Raw genomic sequence first — 16,306 nt, 5'->3', positions numbered from 1 at the left:
CTACAATATGGCATTGCAAACAAATAAATTACATAAAAATATTTTCATAATACTTATGTACGTACTTGGAGCTAGCAAACAGTAGCTAACTGCCAATTAAAGTTAATTGCAGCATATTTTTTACTTGTCTACTATTCATATTGTAGAATCACTATTATAGACGGTCCTAATTTGAACGGGATTTTTAAAATTAACTAACTATCTGTATAAAATTCTCCGCAAATGATCGATCACTAATGAACGTCGAAATTTTGGCCTTAATTAGAAGAAAGAACAAGACGACTGCGAGACAAGTGTCAGAAGTTTTTTCAAGTCCAATGACGATGTCTTTTTTTGTCGAATGGAATTTTCAGAACATTGAACGTATTAAGTAACGCTTATCTGGTCAATGAACTTTTTGCTGTTTAAAAAAAATGTACAAAATGTCATGGTTAAAAAAGAATGATAGTATCTTTGGTATTGCATACATATGTGCTAAAGATTCAATGGCAGTTTGTCAAAATAATGTGAAACACATTGCGTTGGAGGCAAAGGCGACGCACGCGCAGCATCTTGCGCGGGCGCCGGCATCAGTGTACGCGCACTGCGCGCTGACGCATTCCGCGCCGACCCTCCGCGCGCGACTCCCGTGTCGCGTCGCTCGTAGAACCGCGCGCTGCGTTCGATCTGCAACGTAAACATTGTGCTTGTGCTAACTCTGCTTATTTACTTTTTGACTTTGTATTTTGTGTGATGTGCAATGGAGTTTGTTTATTAGTGGTCGCCCCTGACGAGGGTTGAGTGTTTAATTTCATTGGAAGTTCAGTATCACGTAAGTAAATTGTTTGTAAATTTACCCGCCAACTTTATAGTCTATTGTGAACGATTTCACAGTAGTACTTGAGTAACATTTGTCGGTAGCCCACACGCATTTTTATTTATCTTTTATGTTATTTTTTTATTATTTTTTAATGGATCATTTCTACTTACCGCGCTAGAAATTACAGGAAATAATGTTTACGACTTACTCTGCATGCCCACCTAGTTTGAAATCATAAAGAGGCCAAAACTATATTTAATGTATTTGATAATAGTTTAATATTTAATAAGAGATATTATTTGTGTTATTTTAAAAATTCATCATTTAATACTTAACTTATAAAATTAAATAATTCTATTACATCAACTGCCCGGCCCTCAATGAAAGTAAGCATAATAAATACTGTAGGCAACCCAGATGTGTACCAATTTAAGAAAGTCCGTTTCTTAAATTGGTCTGACCAAGAATTTCACGCGGGATCTCATTTATTTAATGCTACTATTTATTTTATTACTACTGCTATACCATTTTAAATACGTTATAATTCAAAATGGTACTCATTAAACTATTGAATCACTATTCGTTATCATTAACATATTAATTTAAATTGTAATTTGTAGACTTCCAATAGGTTTTTGAAAATTCTTTCGCAAACAGGCGCCGTTCATGTTATAACGCCTTTAAGTTTTTCTCTTGCTTATAAAAAACATGATTTCTATATTGCACTCCAAATTCTACATGGGTTGAACAGAAACAATGAATCGAATGCCAATATCTTTTAAAACCATTGAATCGTTCGTTTTCTTAATAAAATTTGTCTTAGCTGTATGTGCTGCCTTAGGTAACTTGAGCTAACTCAGAACACTTATTTGCTATCACGACAACTCGATTAAGCATTGGTCTCTTCTTTTGATAGAATTTAGCTTGGTATAGGGGTTTGTTTTGAGTCTTTCTTCTCTTGGATTGTAGAGTTGTGCTTTATTATCCTTATCACCTCTTACAGCATCTTTGAAATGAATAAGAGTCATGAGATATTGTGTTTTAACTTCGTGCTCATTATTATTATATTCTATTTACACATTTACAATTACTTCAAAAGTGATCATGGTCCAAAATATCCATTGGTCCACTAACATTCTTTTCTACAACGTCACGTTCCGTTTCATCTTGTTGTTTTGCAATGGAATTGAATAATTGGCTGTCATTATTCAACTCTTTCCTTGGTCTATTAAAAAAAAAATCACTTTCCCGATTACCTCAATGTTATTCTTATTTTCTAAGATGAACATCAAATGAGCCGTGTAAATGAATCATCGCTTGTTATAACTACATAAATAAAATTGGAACACCGTTTTCTTATGAGTCAGTTGAGGTTTTATTGGAAACATGTGACCTCAAAGTTGGTGAAGTAGGCACTTTTCCTAAACCTATGGTTTAAAATTCTATAACGGTACAATAGCAGCGACATTGAATTGTCTTCCTTTGTCGGCGTACACTACGAAATTGTTGAGGTGATCATTTAAACTACACTGTAACTAAAACACAATAAGATTGAGATAATGGTGGAGGCGTCAAGTTCGAATACCGGGAATCGAAAGGTCGGTGCATAATTTATCCCTTGGCACGTCGCCTACCTTTTTTTTTTTTTGTTAACACTTCAGTAGCTTTTGAGGTTTAAATTTGGAATAAACAATCGCTTTAGTACATCTCGAAGCGTCAGTCTGAACTAATATGGTACAACATTGTTTTATAAACTAGGAAAGTAGGAAGATAAAACAATAGCTACTAATTTTCTCTCCGCCATAAATCCGCTTGTTATTTAGCTACTCTACAAAATTAAGGCAATAAATCTGTCAAATGCGAGTTGGAATCGCGTGAAATAACTTTGATACTATATTACTGATCGTAAGGAAATCTTAACTTGTATATGTATATATACGTATAAGTAAATAAATTATCTATCTATCTATCTTAACAGATAAAAGTTTAAAGATTATTTAAATATTTAATTTAGCTTCGAGAGCTAATTATCTGAAAAGAAATTCCTAATTTGTCATTATAATAACACATTGTTCATTACAAAAAAATTGTTCTTTGCTATAACTGTAGACTTTATATTTACATTATGTTACTATAAATGCCTAGGATATTTAATACTATTTAAATATGTTACTAATTTCTGGATAAAAATACAGATATGTCTAGTATATTAATATTTTACTAAATTATTAGAAGATAATTCATAAAATTAAAATCAATTTGTACGGTAAATAAACGTGTGTTAACAGTTCCTAGAAGAATAAAGAGAATTAAAGATATAACAGCGTGCATTCTCGAAATTGCTTCATGATTATGGACACTAATAAACAATTCATTATTTCAACACAATTCATTCCATTAAAACCAAATGATTGAAGAAGATTGATAAGTGTAAACTGTTTACATTAGAGCAGTACCTAGTCGTTTATTCATGAAATAAATTTAATTCATTCTACACACCCAGAAATTACTAGAGTTTATGGTTTGATTAAATACGTATTATTGGGGGGAAGGGGATTGTTAGTAATAGAGACTGAGAATCCCATTGCTAGCAATATACCCAACCAGGTCGACCTCCTCGCGGTTCTCCCTGGTAACTATCATGGTTAATTCCTGATGAATTCATCATGATGGGCTAACTGGCCTGTTTTCATTCTCATCTATCACCTTTCACTGGTGCTCCGCCAGTGTATCCCGTTAGCGCGGGCGGGGTTACCATACTATTATCACCCATTAAAAAGAAATACGAATTATTGATACTTTTTTGTCAGGAGAACAATGATATTTTTAAGTATTAAGAGTACTTATCAACATCATAATATCAGCCTTAAACTGTCCACTGCTGAACATAACCCTCCCTCTTGGGGTTTTGCCAGTAGTTGCCACGCTTGGCAGGCGGATTGGCAACCGCAGTTAGGCTTTGGAGATGTTTTAAGAAGGACGTTGCTGCCCGTCCTTCGCTCTCACTTAGTCGACTCTTACGACCCCTACAGAAAAGAATGGGGTGGCCTATTCTATGCTGGAACTACACAGCAAATTACTATATAAAGATTATTTAGTAGTTTTTTTTACATATTTTTGTTAGACGAATGTAAGTAATTTTAATGTAATTGATATTATTGTAACAAATATATGTAAAAAGTTTGTGTCGATATTTTTGTTGTTCTATAAGTAACATGAGGATTACCTTGTTATTGAATACCTAAATCTCAAGTTTATGAAACTAAATCGCATTTAGTGAGCATGACCGTAATGCCAAATATTGATCAATGTAACGAGTAAAAACTAGAATTAATTATTATGTTATAGGTACATTCATATAAATTATTGTGTGGAGAATTTACACAAAATTTTAAATAATTAAATAATGATATAAATCATTAATTCTATTGACGGTAAGTTAAATATTCGAAGAATTCTTTTTTAGAATACGCAAAAGGGGATCGTACACGTACGAGTATACGTGTTTCAAGATTGAATTTGTTTCGTGAGGAATTTTTAATGTTTATTTAGGATTGATATGGTATTTTTTTATTGTAAAATCAGAAAGGGTTGTTTGTTCGCCGCTTATTTAAACTAACGACTCAACTAGATAAAAATAATATCAAATAAGACCTATACATTTTAAAATTTCTAATATTAATAAGACACTCACACTAGCACACACGCGCGTGCTCACTCCCGCGCGTACGCACACGCACTCGCACGCACACGCACGCACACACGCACGCACGCACACACACACACACACACACACACACACACACACACACTATTAATTTAGACAACATAATTTAGTATGTACTTTACTTTTGGTTGCGATTAACTTCGAAATATTTGTGTACTATAATTTTTTTTTTTATATTCCCACAAATTTCGTTGTCTCAGTAGAGCACAATTTTACATTTCAATTAATTATACACCGCGGTGGTTTCTTGCGCAAAGGTGAACAATTCTCGCGATTTCTGCACTATGCTCTACTATTACAGATGGCTCTTGCATACATTTTTATGTGAGAACCAGTTGGGACACAATGCTCCTGAGTGGTTGGCTCTCACGCTCTCGTGGGTGCTCTTGCGACATTTAGCTCTCCACCAAAGGTTGTCAATGGTCGCATTGTAATGTAGCTGCGCCGTCGAGTCTATACTCCATTAATGTTTCTATGTTCAAATTCACTTTAGAATTTGCATCAAAAAAATTTTTTTATAGAATAAGACTGGTGTCAATCAAGGGTCAAGTTTGCATGACGATATTTGACTACTGCAATCTATAAAACTTTTTAAAATCAAACGTATCGCTCGAGAGTAAATCTTGTGACATGATGATCATGATATCCTACCTTACAGTCCTCTTACCCCTATTTATGTTCTGGTTAAAACCGGAACATAACATGCTGGTAAGCTACTTAGCAGCAGAATCAATAGGACAGATAGACTGATGTTAGATATGCATTTTATAGACAGTCACCAATGTACGTGTAACTATGTATAAAAATTTCCTCTGATATATACTTGGCAGTTAATAAACATAATATCTTATATATAAAATTCTCGTGTCACGGTGTTTGTTACCAAACTCCTCCGAAACGGCTTTACCGATTTTTATGAAATTTTGTGTGCATATTGGGTAGGTCTGAGAATCGGCCAACATCTATTTTTCATACCCGTCAATGATAAGGGCAACTCTCCCGAAATTTTTTTTTTTATTTTTTTGACAAATTTTTCCATTTTTATTTTATTATGATTTAGCATTGAAAAATACATACGACTTTAAATTTTCATCGTTTTACGATCAACCCCTGTATTTTAATTGCGATTTTTATATTTCGCAATAAGTGGTAAAACAACGATTACGGGGTCAGCTAGTATATATATATATATATATATATATTTTATTAGAGAAGATCAAAGTTATAGGTTAAGTACTTATAAACAATCTGCACAATCGATGACTCACAACTGATTCATCGTCACAGTATTGACCAGTTAACTATTGATCGATTTAGTCATCAATTGCGAAGTATCGTTGAATCTATTTTCTATTAACACAATTCACCAATTATCAACATTATTTGCCAATATGAAAATATCTGACAAGTGACAGGCGAAAGTGTCTGTATGATATTCTGAAGCGCTTAGCCTAATCGCATAGTTCACGCCTCACGCGAACTAGCGTGACCATATATGCTAAACTGTTAAAATATACTGGAATTGGAATGTAAAACCGCTTTAATTGTTTAGTGTTTGATTTGTCTCTAATTTGCATTTTGCAGTGTGAACACATTTGAGTATGTTGGTTTTTTTTTTTAATGAGTGAAAATGGTATGGTAACCCCGCCTGCGCTAACGGGATACGCTGGCGGAGCACCAGTGAAGGGTGATAGATGAGAATGAAAACAGGCCAGTTAGCCCATCATGATGAATTCATCAGGAATTAACTATGCTAGTTTCCAGGGGGAACCGCGAGGAGGTCGATCTGGTTGGGTATATTGCTAGCAATAGGATTCTCAGTCTCCATTACTAACAATCCCTTTCCCCCCAGTATGTTGGTTTTGCTTTCAACATTTTAAAACAGTCGCAGATAGCCAGAACTGATGGGTATTAGCTTTTTTTAAAATTATTTTCCAGAGCAAGCTTAGCTTTAAAAAGGTGCATCTCAAATATGTCTTTTCAGCTATGCGAAAAGCATTTCGTATTTGGCCTCCTTTAAATACATATGGCCCAAGTAATATGAAAGATTTCACAAACTCACTAATGAAATAAAATTGATGAACTTTCAGAAAGGGTCTCTGTAAAAGGATATCATCAAGCATACTATTAGTTTCATACAAAGCTTATCGAAAGCTTTATTGATATAAAATTACACTTTGAGTTTTCTAAAAGTATATTGAATAAATTTGATTGTACATTTTTTGTTCAATTAACAATACGTTTGGTCATTGTAAATATCGAAGGTTAAATTCCAGAGCGTAACAGTGCGTAACATTGCGAGTCGGAAGCGTTTATTGTGATCATTCGTATATTAATATAACAATGACTAGGACAATTTGTTATACAAGCTATCGAGAGGGCCGCCATTGGGAGTAAAGATTTCGATTTTCAACGCGCATTCCATTTCTGGACATTGCCCTTTAAGAGGAATTATAAAAAAAGCCCTTCGAAATGTAGAACACAACACTCCAAGATTTTTAGCCTTAATTAAAACTTGTGAGGTTGCTGAAGATAAGAAATTGAATCAACAAACGTTGAAGAAACCTTGAGAAATTCTTTCGTTTCAAACTGATTGTATTAAAATAATCTTTTTCGTGGAAGTGGAGTAAGCTAATCGTTCTATTTTATATATGTAATCTTATAAAATTTTAAGGACCTTGGTATCGTTTTTGTCCTTGATAAAGTTCTTGATAGTTTTTTTTTTTTCATATTTGTACAACTATCGTTCATAGCAGCATCCGCTCGCAGTCAAGGCTGAACAAACGGAAAGATAAGAACAGTTTTATTATTAGTTTGCTTATTGCATAGATACTCGTGAAGCGCGTTGACTAAATACGGCCTAAATAGCTTGAACCTCTTGGTCGTTAGAAAAAAATATTTGATATCAGCTATTTGATTTGATAACAGTAGATGTTTGTTCAGTTTGATATTCGAGCGTAACGGGATATTTCATTGACCAACAGGTTTAATAGTGGATTATAGGTAGTATTCATTATTTTATCATTTACCAGAGAGAGAGTCGTTTGCTTGGGCACCTCTATCCCATTCGTGTTTCTACCGTGACGCAGTTGTGTTTGTATCGGTTTGGAGAGAGAGATATGACAGTGAATTTACAGGGTACAGAGGAATAAAACCTCAGTCCTCAGGAATGGCCACCTATGAGGGGTATCATGGTATCATGGGCGAAACAGTATACTCTGTTATGTCCATGGTACAACTCATGTCTATATCGCAACCACTTTCTATTAGGTGGGCCGTCAGCTTGTTTGCTATTCTAAGTTGCATAAAAAAAAAACTCAAAAATTACAGCACGAGATGGTTTCATCATGTCATCAACAAATGATTTGTCAGGTTATGATTATTATATTTAATTGCAATATAATCGATGACACGACCAATATTAAATAAATTAAAAGCAAACAAAAGACAAATAGTAAAATCGACACGTTTATGTTTATTATCGACTCTAATTGGTATAGATTCTTAAACATCTTTAAAAGTAAGCACTCCTTGCAGATCATTTTAATCTGTTCGCCAAGTAGTTGGATTTTGGAGACTGCGCACTCCAGATAGATTGTATCTGGGCATTGCGTGGCGCCGACTTCATTTGTCTCAATTGGCGGCAGCTGCATGATCACTGTCCAGCGACCCCACTGGATTTATTACTCACCTAATATAGTTCCAACTATTCGTTTCCTACTTCATCGCGTACACTTATGTCTTTAGGCTCACGTGTCTTCGTTACGTGTGTCCGCAGTTTGGCATCTAGATTAGAAAATTGTTGTCCTGTAAACTAGTACTTACAGGATTTAAGAGAGATCACTTTATATCTCTGAAGCAACTGTAAGAATATGAATACAATAAGTAACATTTAGACGGGTGTCGTAAGAGACGACTAAGGGAGGTCGAGGGATGGGCTGCAGCGTCCCTCTTAAAACATCCTCAAAGGCCTAACTGCGGTTGCCAATCCGACTGCCAAGCGTGCCAAGTAATCGCAAAACTCCCCTTATGGGAAGGCTTATGTCCAGCCGTGGACAGTTAATAGTTGAAATGATAATGATCAGATGGGTTATGTTGTCTAGTATCAATGTTGTGCACGTGCATTTTTTTGTCTTCACCAGATATTCAAATATTGCCTGAAAGAAATCCATTTTATGGCATAAGTTCGCCATTGTACTCATTCTTTTATTAAGATGTCTGTATATAGGATACAGGATTAAGACTTAACTGTACAGTAAAAGGTTACAAACAAATAATCTCCTGCTTTTTTATTATGCCGGTTAAAATTTTAGTAAACTTAGAAATTTACATCGAATTACTGATTATATTTGTTTGTACATGCAGTTCGAGACATGAGTAATGATGAAACTGTTACGTTTTTGATTGAGCTATTATTTTTTGTTACGAAATAATTATTAGATTTTTTTTTATGCAACTTAGAATAGCCAACAAACTGACGGCCCACCTGATGGAAAGTGGAAACCGTCGTCTATAGACATGAGCAGTACCATGGGCATAACAGTGTATACTGTTTCGCCCATGATACCCTCCATGCATTGCCATTCTTGAAGATTCAGGTGTTATTGCTCTGTACCCTGTAAATTCACTGCCATATCCCACCCTTCAAACCGAAACACAGCCATGCAAACACAACTGCTTCACGAATGGGACATAGGTAACTATAAAGTCTAATTCGCTGTTAAACTTTTACTGATAATATAGCTGTTATCTACTTTTATCAGAAACACTTGGAATTGTAAAAATTATACGCATATTCGTATGTAATTCTGAATAAATACCTGTTAGCACCTCAAATGTTTCATTCACTGAATCAACCTTGTTAGTATCTATTATGCCAGATTATAATGTTACTTACATTTGCAACACTATGGAAATTTGAAAGGAGATACCTTTTAACTAATTTGTTTAGCTTGTAGTTTCCTATAGATATATATATTTACTACTGCTCTATGGTAGATACCATAAAGTTGTTGGCTTGACTTCATTACTTTATGAATCGATCCTCTCTTAGGTATTTCAAGAAGGTAATGTTTGCCATTTAATTCTAATGAGTTAGATAAGTCAGTCACCTTGTTTGTTATTCAAAGTTGTATAAAAGTAACAATGAAGTAATAATGAGGTTTTATTCTATATTTATTTATTTAAATTTTATGCATTTTTGTTAAATTGTTTATAGGTATGCATTGCCCTTGGTTTAGTTGAAAAGTATCTATACCAGAGGGAAACCATGTACAAAACTCGTTTGCTTGGGCACCTCTGTCTCATTCGTGTTTCTACTGTGAAGCAATTGTGTTTGCATGGCTATGTTTCGGTTTGAAGGGTGTTCAGTTAATTTACAGAGTACAGAGGTACACACCTGAGTCCTCAGGAATGGCAATACATGGGGAGTATCATGGGTGAAACAGTATACTCTGTTATGTCCATGGTACTGCTCATGTCTATAGGCGACGGTAACCACTTTCCATCAGGTGGGCCGTCAGCTTGTTTGCCATTCTAAGTTGCATAAAAAAAGTCAAATATTTTTATATATTCTTAGAACTACATAATGATATTAAATTAGTGTTACTATTCACATTAATAGTGAAGGCGTAAAAGGGCTTATAACTAAATTATTTGTTTAAGATAAATTACATACACAACGCTAGTTATTTTATCGGAGTTTATCGACCACTAGCGCGTACTATGGTAAATGAACAAACAAAAATACATTGTTATCGCTCATGTCGTTGCATAATTACAATTCCGACTAGTACAGTAATTTTTAAGGAAAATTTTTAATGTTTATTGGCTTATGGGTGTATTTATTTCATTCTTAAAGACTCATGTAATTAGTGTTGGGCATGGATCTCTTTCTCTCTACATAAGATGGGTACTCTACTAACTAAAGTTTGTAATTGTTTATAATTACTCCTCTCCATCCAAAGGTTGTCTGGAAGAGATCGCTCTTAGCGATAAGGTCGCCCATTGTTTTCTCATTGTGATTATTTCTTGTAATTATTTTTATTTATAATAAGTTTACTATTGTAATCTTTTGGAGGAAACAATAAAGAGTATCTATCTATCTATCTATAAAGTACCGCATTCGAGTATTCTGACACTGCCCTATGGTTGACTAGGAGAGAATGCTTTTAGCATTAACTTCGCCATGTACACATATTTGTACTAATGAATAAATAAAAAAAAAAAGACTACGGATTTGATACTATGATGATAATTTCTTCTCCCTCCATTCCTGAAGAATGTATTTCAGGTATATTACTACATAGTATAAAACAAAGTCGCTGTCGCTGTCTGTCCGTCCCTATGTATGCTTAATCTTTAAAACTACGCAACGCATTTTGAAACGGGTTTTTTTTAAATAGATAGAGTGATTCAAGAGGAAGGTTTATATGTATAATATAGTAGAGGAATACTGGTAATTATAGAGATTTCTAATGTAATGTGTACCCGTGCGTAGCCGGGGCGGATCGTTAGTTATTTTATAAAACTATTTGTTTAGTGTTTTTTTTTATACAACTTAGAGTGGCAAACAAGCTGAGGGCCCACCTGATGGAAAGTGGTAACCGTCGCCTATAGACATGAGCAGTACCATGGACATAACAGAGTATACTGTTTCGCCCATGATACCCCCCATGCGTTGCCATTCCTGAGGACTCAGATGTTATTCCTCTGTACTTAGTAAATTCACGCCATATCTCACCCTTCAAACCGAAACATAGCCATGCAAACACAACTGCTTCACGGTTGAAACACGAATGGGACAGAGGTACCCAAGCAATCGACTTTTGTACAAAGTCTCCCTCTGGTGAAATGTAGTTATGAGTCAGTCAGTAGTCAATTTCATAAAATATTATTGGGTACAGAGATGGACAATTTTTAAATATAAGTTAAGTTATACATATTTAAATATAAGTTAGTACATATGTAACAGAATTTATACATGTTAGTCCCAAGTCACTTTTAGTTCGGGTATTGATTTCATTGAAAATTGTGGTAGAAATTTTAAAATACAAGAATGAAGAGTTCGTACATAACTATCAATGTACACCTACGTACAAATTTAACGTACCTAGACGATCAGGAAGTCAACAGGATGGACGTGTTTAGTGACCAGGAATGTTCCACGGGCACTATTTACCAACGATTAGTTCCCAACAAGGACGGCAGTTAATTGTTTGTTAATTGAAAACAATTAACTCAACTGAATAATTTGGATGAACTCGGTTTTACTGGCTCTTTCTGTAGCGTAGATGTATTTAACAAAAGTACTTCTATAGGATGAAAGATTTTTTTTATACAACTTAGAATGGCAAACAAGCTGACGGCCCACCTGATGGAAAGTGGTAACCGTCGCCTATACACATGAGCATACTGTTTCGCCAATGATACCCCCCCCCCCCCCATGCGTTGCCATTCCTGAGGACTCAGATGTTATTCCTCTGTACCCTGTAAATTCACGCCATATCCCACCCTTCACACCGAAACACAGCCATGCAAACACAACTGCTTTACGGTAGAAACACGAATGAGACAGAGGTACCCAAGCAATCCACTTTTGTACAAAGTCTCTCTGGTGACTAGATGAAAGATTACAAAGATGTTTCGGAATTCAATTATGAGATTTGAAAAGACATAAAGGTTAGTTATGGTGTGTTATGGCGATTCGTTATTTTCTTTCCTAATTTGGGAAACGTAATAAATTTAAATGGCTCAAACTGTTATTACTTCATAGTCAGTTTTGAATGTGGCTCAACACTTCATTCTAGATAAATTTTGATGATTGTTGTATTGTTATTTCTTTGTTTCAATATGTTTTTTAAGATTGTATGAGTAAATTATGATTTACTAACTGTTGTACACGGGGGGAAAGGGATTGTTAGTAATGGAGACTGAGAATCCTATTGCTAGCAATATACCCAACCATTTCTCCCTCCTCGCGGTTCTCCCTGGAAACTATCATGGTTAATTTCTGATGAATTCATCATGACGGGCTAACTGGCCTGTTTTCATTCTCATCTATCACCCTTCACTGGTGCTCCGCCAGCGTATCCCGTTAGCGCAGGCAGAGCTACGATACCATTTTCATCCATCAAAAAAAAAATCAGTATATTAAATATTTTAAGAGTTAAATTGTAACCGTATATCGAATTTCATTGAAATCTGTTTAGTTTTAAAGGTGCCTCCTCCCGAACACTCAGGTTGTGGATCATCCTGCCAAAGCTTTTCCTACATTAGCTGTTGACCCTGAAGAAATCTTAATACACACTTTTTGAAGAACTTTATACTGTATTCTACAGCCAATCTTATGGTAAACAGTCACTGTAGTCTATAGACGCCTGCAACATTAGCGGTGTCATTTATATGTCGCCGACCCTGAAGAAACCTTAATACACACTTTTAAAGAACGTCATACTGTAGTATCTAGGGAAAATCTTGGTAGAGATCGCCATTCCATAGCTTGAGCATTCGCGATTCGCTTTCCTACAATCCGAATTCCTATGACTTTCAATGTCATTGTAAATGTCGAAATGAACACTTTGTAACTTTTTATTTGCATAGATATAGTTACACATTTATAGAGAAGTCGTTGTGCGCGTTTTTTAAAAGCGCCATTGTTATTTTTCTAAGAAGATGAAAAATTGCAGTATTGTTTAAATAGTCGCGTGATAAACTCTAAATACGAGGGAGATGGAATACAATTAGCCTTTGTGGTTGCCACATGAAACAATGCTGTGATGTCGTGCGCCCGCGCATAGAAAGTTAATCGTTCAAATTATACAATTTTCGGAAATTATACTTATGTGACCGTATGTATGTCATTATTTCAATTCTCTAATGCAAATATGACTAAATTGTATTTGATAATATTGTTATTGCATTCAAAAAGGTTGCACAGTTTTGAAGATCGTCTGATCGTTTGTTAATTTATAAAAATATGAATTGTAAGCAGAAGAGGGCCTATCACTTCTCGTCGCAGGGAATCCTAGTGTAATCTTGGGGACGAAATTTACCAGAGGGAAACTTTGTACAAAAGTCGTTTGCTTGGACACTTCTGTTCTATTCGTGTTTCTACCGTGAATCAGTTGTGTTTGCATAGCTGTGTTTCAGTTTGAAGGGTGGGATATGGCAGTGAATTTACAGGGTACGAAGAAATAACAGCTGAGTCCTCAGGTATGGCATCGCTTGGGGGGTATCATGGGCGTCTATAGGCGACTGTTGCCACTTTCCGTCAGGTGCGCTGTCAGCTTGTTTGCCATTCTAAATTGGATAAAAAAAAATTATAATTGTTCCTTGTCTTTTTGATTCTAAGAAAATATTGTTATTATTGCCTATATGTATTTAAAAATTAACAATTCCAATAATTTATTTTCCTATAGGCGACGGTTACAGAAGAGTGTTGCAGAATAATATTGTTTCATTATTAAGGGAAATCATTATCATAAATTTTAAAAATATATATTTTTTTGAATAATAATACTTGCAAATATGGAATATTTGAAAACAAATTTAGTCTATTATTTAGCTAATGTTACATTAAGGCTGCCAATTTGTTACTTTAAATTTATAGCCGTTATTGTTTTAATGTATATAATATCGAATGTTATGCAGAGCAGTTGTTGGAGTGCAAATTTAATGCCGTTTTATGTAATATTTATTTTATTAATGTAATAATTTGTAATCTGTTGCCTTGCTATAAATAAATAAATAAATAATATTCATGGATTAATGTTAAATCTGACACATTTTACTTTCTCTATTGAATTTATGCGGGTATTGTCGTTGACAAATACGTTTAAGTATTTTTGTTCAATTATGACAATTTGAAATGAAATAAATGGTTTACATTATGGAAGTTTAAATTGCGAGTAAAAAAGTAATAAGGTACCATTTATTTAGAAAATTTAACTTTCAAACAATAAAATTTATATCATTGATGTCTTATTTATTTATTTATTTTTAGTAATATACACAGAATGGAGGGATCAAATAATAATATGTCTCGTTTGAAATAGATCTTTGATATACAATACTGTGTTGTTTGGAATTATGTAAGGCATTCTATAGAGATAATAAGCAATGGATAAGGAATAAACGATTTATTCCCTCCTATAGATACTATTATTAGTTCGGTCACGTTGCGTTGACTGTCTCTATAATAATTGTTGGATTGTGGTGGATTCGTGTAAGGCATTTGTAATAAGTACGAGGTGTCCCTCAGGGTACAATTATGAATTCACAATTCTCCTATTCGCTCTGTCAGTTTGTATGTCCTGCACGTTTTAAATGATAAAATGATATGTAAATATTAAATATTGAAATTATTAAATATTCAACATTATGCAGTCAAAAGTGTAGCGGTATTCTGTAAAAAAATGATTATAACGAAGCAGTAAAATAAGTGGTGGTAACAAGGGCGCAGAAGTCTCCCACAGCGCAGAAGTTTTACACAAAGACTTCTGTATATATATATATATATATATATATATATATATATATATATATATATATATATATATATATATATATATATATATATATATATATTGTTTTGCTATATACATTATTTCTAGAACTATACATGAAAATATATTGTACTACGCGATTAAAAAACAGGAGTTGATCGTAAAAGCGTGAAAATTTGAAGTTGTATGTATTTATCAATGCTAAATCATATTAAAACAAAAATGGAAAAATTTGTCAAAAAAATAAAAAAAATTCAATCAATTGTTAAATAAAACATTTCTTTATTAAAAACTAAGTTGCAATTATTGATATTATTATTGTATTACCCGAATGTGGATTAATAACTGCAGGTCTATAATTTACCCAACGTACTACACTTTTGATATCACAGTTATGACCTTTCACCTACTATTACGAATAATAAAGGAGAACATAACTATCGGTAGTATCTGATCCTATATATATATATATATATATATATATATATATATATATATATATATATATATATATATATATATAATATATATATTGTCAAATATAGGCACAAATGAAAACTTCTTTCCTTTTTTTTAATTAGTATATTGTTTGACAAATAATTCTTGTAAAAAGCAATTTACAGTGGTACCCTGCACTTTTGTTATAATTTGTTAAGAGAGGGACTGGCTGAACACCAGCGCTATGCAGCTATTCACATTGCGCTGGGACACTCACAGCATCAGCTGAGCCGGTTCCTTTTGCCTAGTATGGGACACTTTGTATATGTTATCTATATTTTATATTGTAATTGTGTTTACTGGCAATAAATGTTTTCTACTCTATTCTATTCTGTTCTATTCTATACTATTCTATTAATTATTGGTTGTAGATATATTTCCTTAATATTATCTTAATGGATCGTAATTATAATCGTATTATTGTGATCTCTTATTATTTATTGTTACCTACTTTAGATTGGTTGGCTCTGTGATGCTCGCGCAATCAAGTATTCGGGTCCCGTTCGAGATGTGATTTGTATAACATATCGTTTTCGGTGTTTTTTTGCGAGCGCCGAGTGCGACGTGCTTCCGCCACGGTTCAAATTAACATAAGCCGTCATTTACGCTGCAATCATGATTATATATAGCCTCTGGTACCTTATCGCATTAATCACTTTACAGTTTCAACCTTAGTAATTACAGACAACGTTGCTATGACAAGACGAGTGGCGGTCCCCCACCGTGCGTTTTTCAAGGCACTTTCTTCCACGCACAACCATTCTTTGGAATCAACTT

General features: G+C 34.0%; 1 protein-coding gene across 2 annotated transcripts in view; it reads left to right on the top strand.

Annotated features, from left to right (window-relative positions):
- Positions 1-582: 582 nt before the first annotated feature.
- Positions 583-16,306, top strand: part of LOC113517744 (uncharacterized) — a 110,853-nt gene continuing 95,129 nt past the window's right edge. For both annotated transcript variants that reach the window (XR_008253770.1, XM_052902725.1), the window contains exon 1: positions 583-811. The gene's annotated coding sequence lies outside the window, so the exon portion shown is untranslated. The remainder of the gene's footprint in view (positions 812-16,306) is intronic.

Source organism: Galleria mellonella, unplaced genomic scaffold, assembly GCF_026898425.1.
Source record: "Galleria mellonella isolate WM207_F2 unplaced genomic scaffold, CSIRO_AGI_GalMel_v1 utg93, whole genome shotgun sequence".
Taxonomy (NCBI): domain Eukaryota; kingdom Metazoa; phylum Arthropoda; class Insecta; order Lepidoptera; family Pyralidae; genus Galleria; species Galleria mellonella.
The sequence above is the reverse complement of the archived record's forward strand: the minus strand, read 5'-3'. Positions and strand labels throughout refer to the sequence as shown.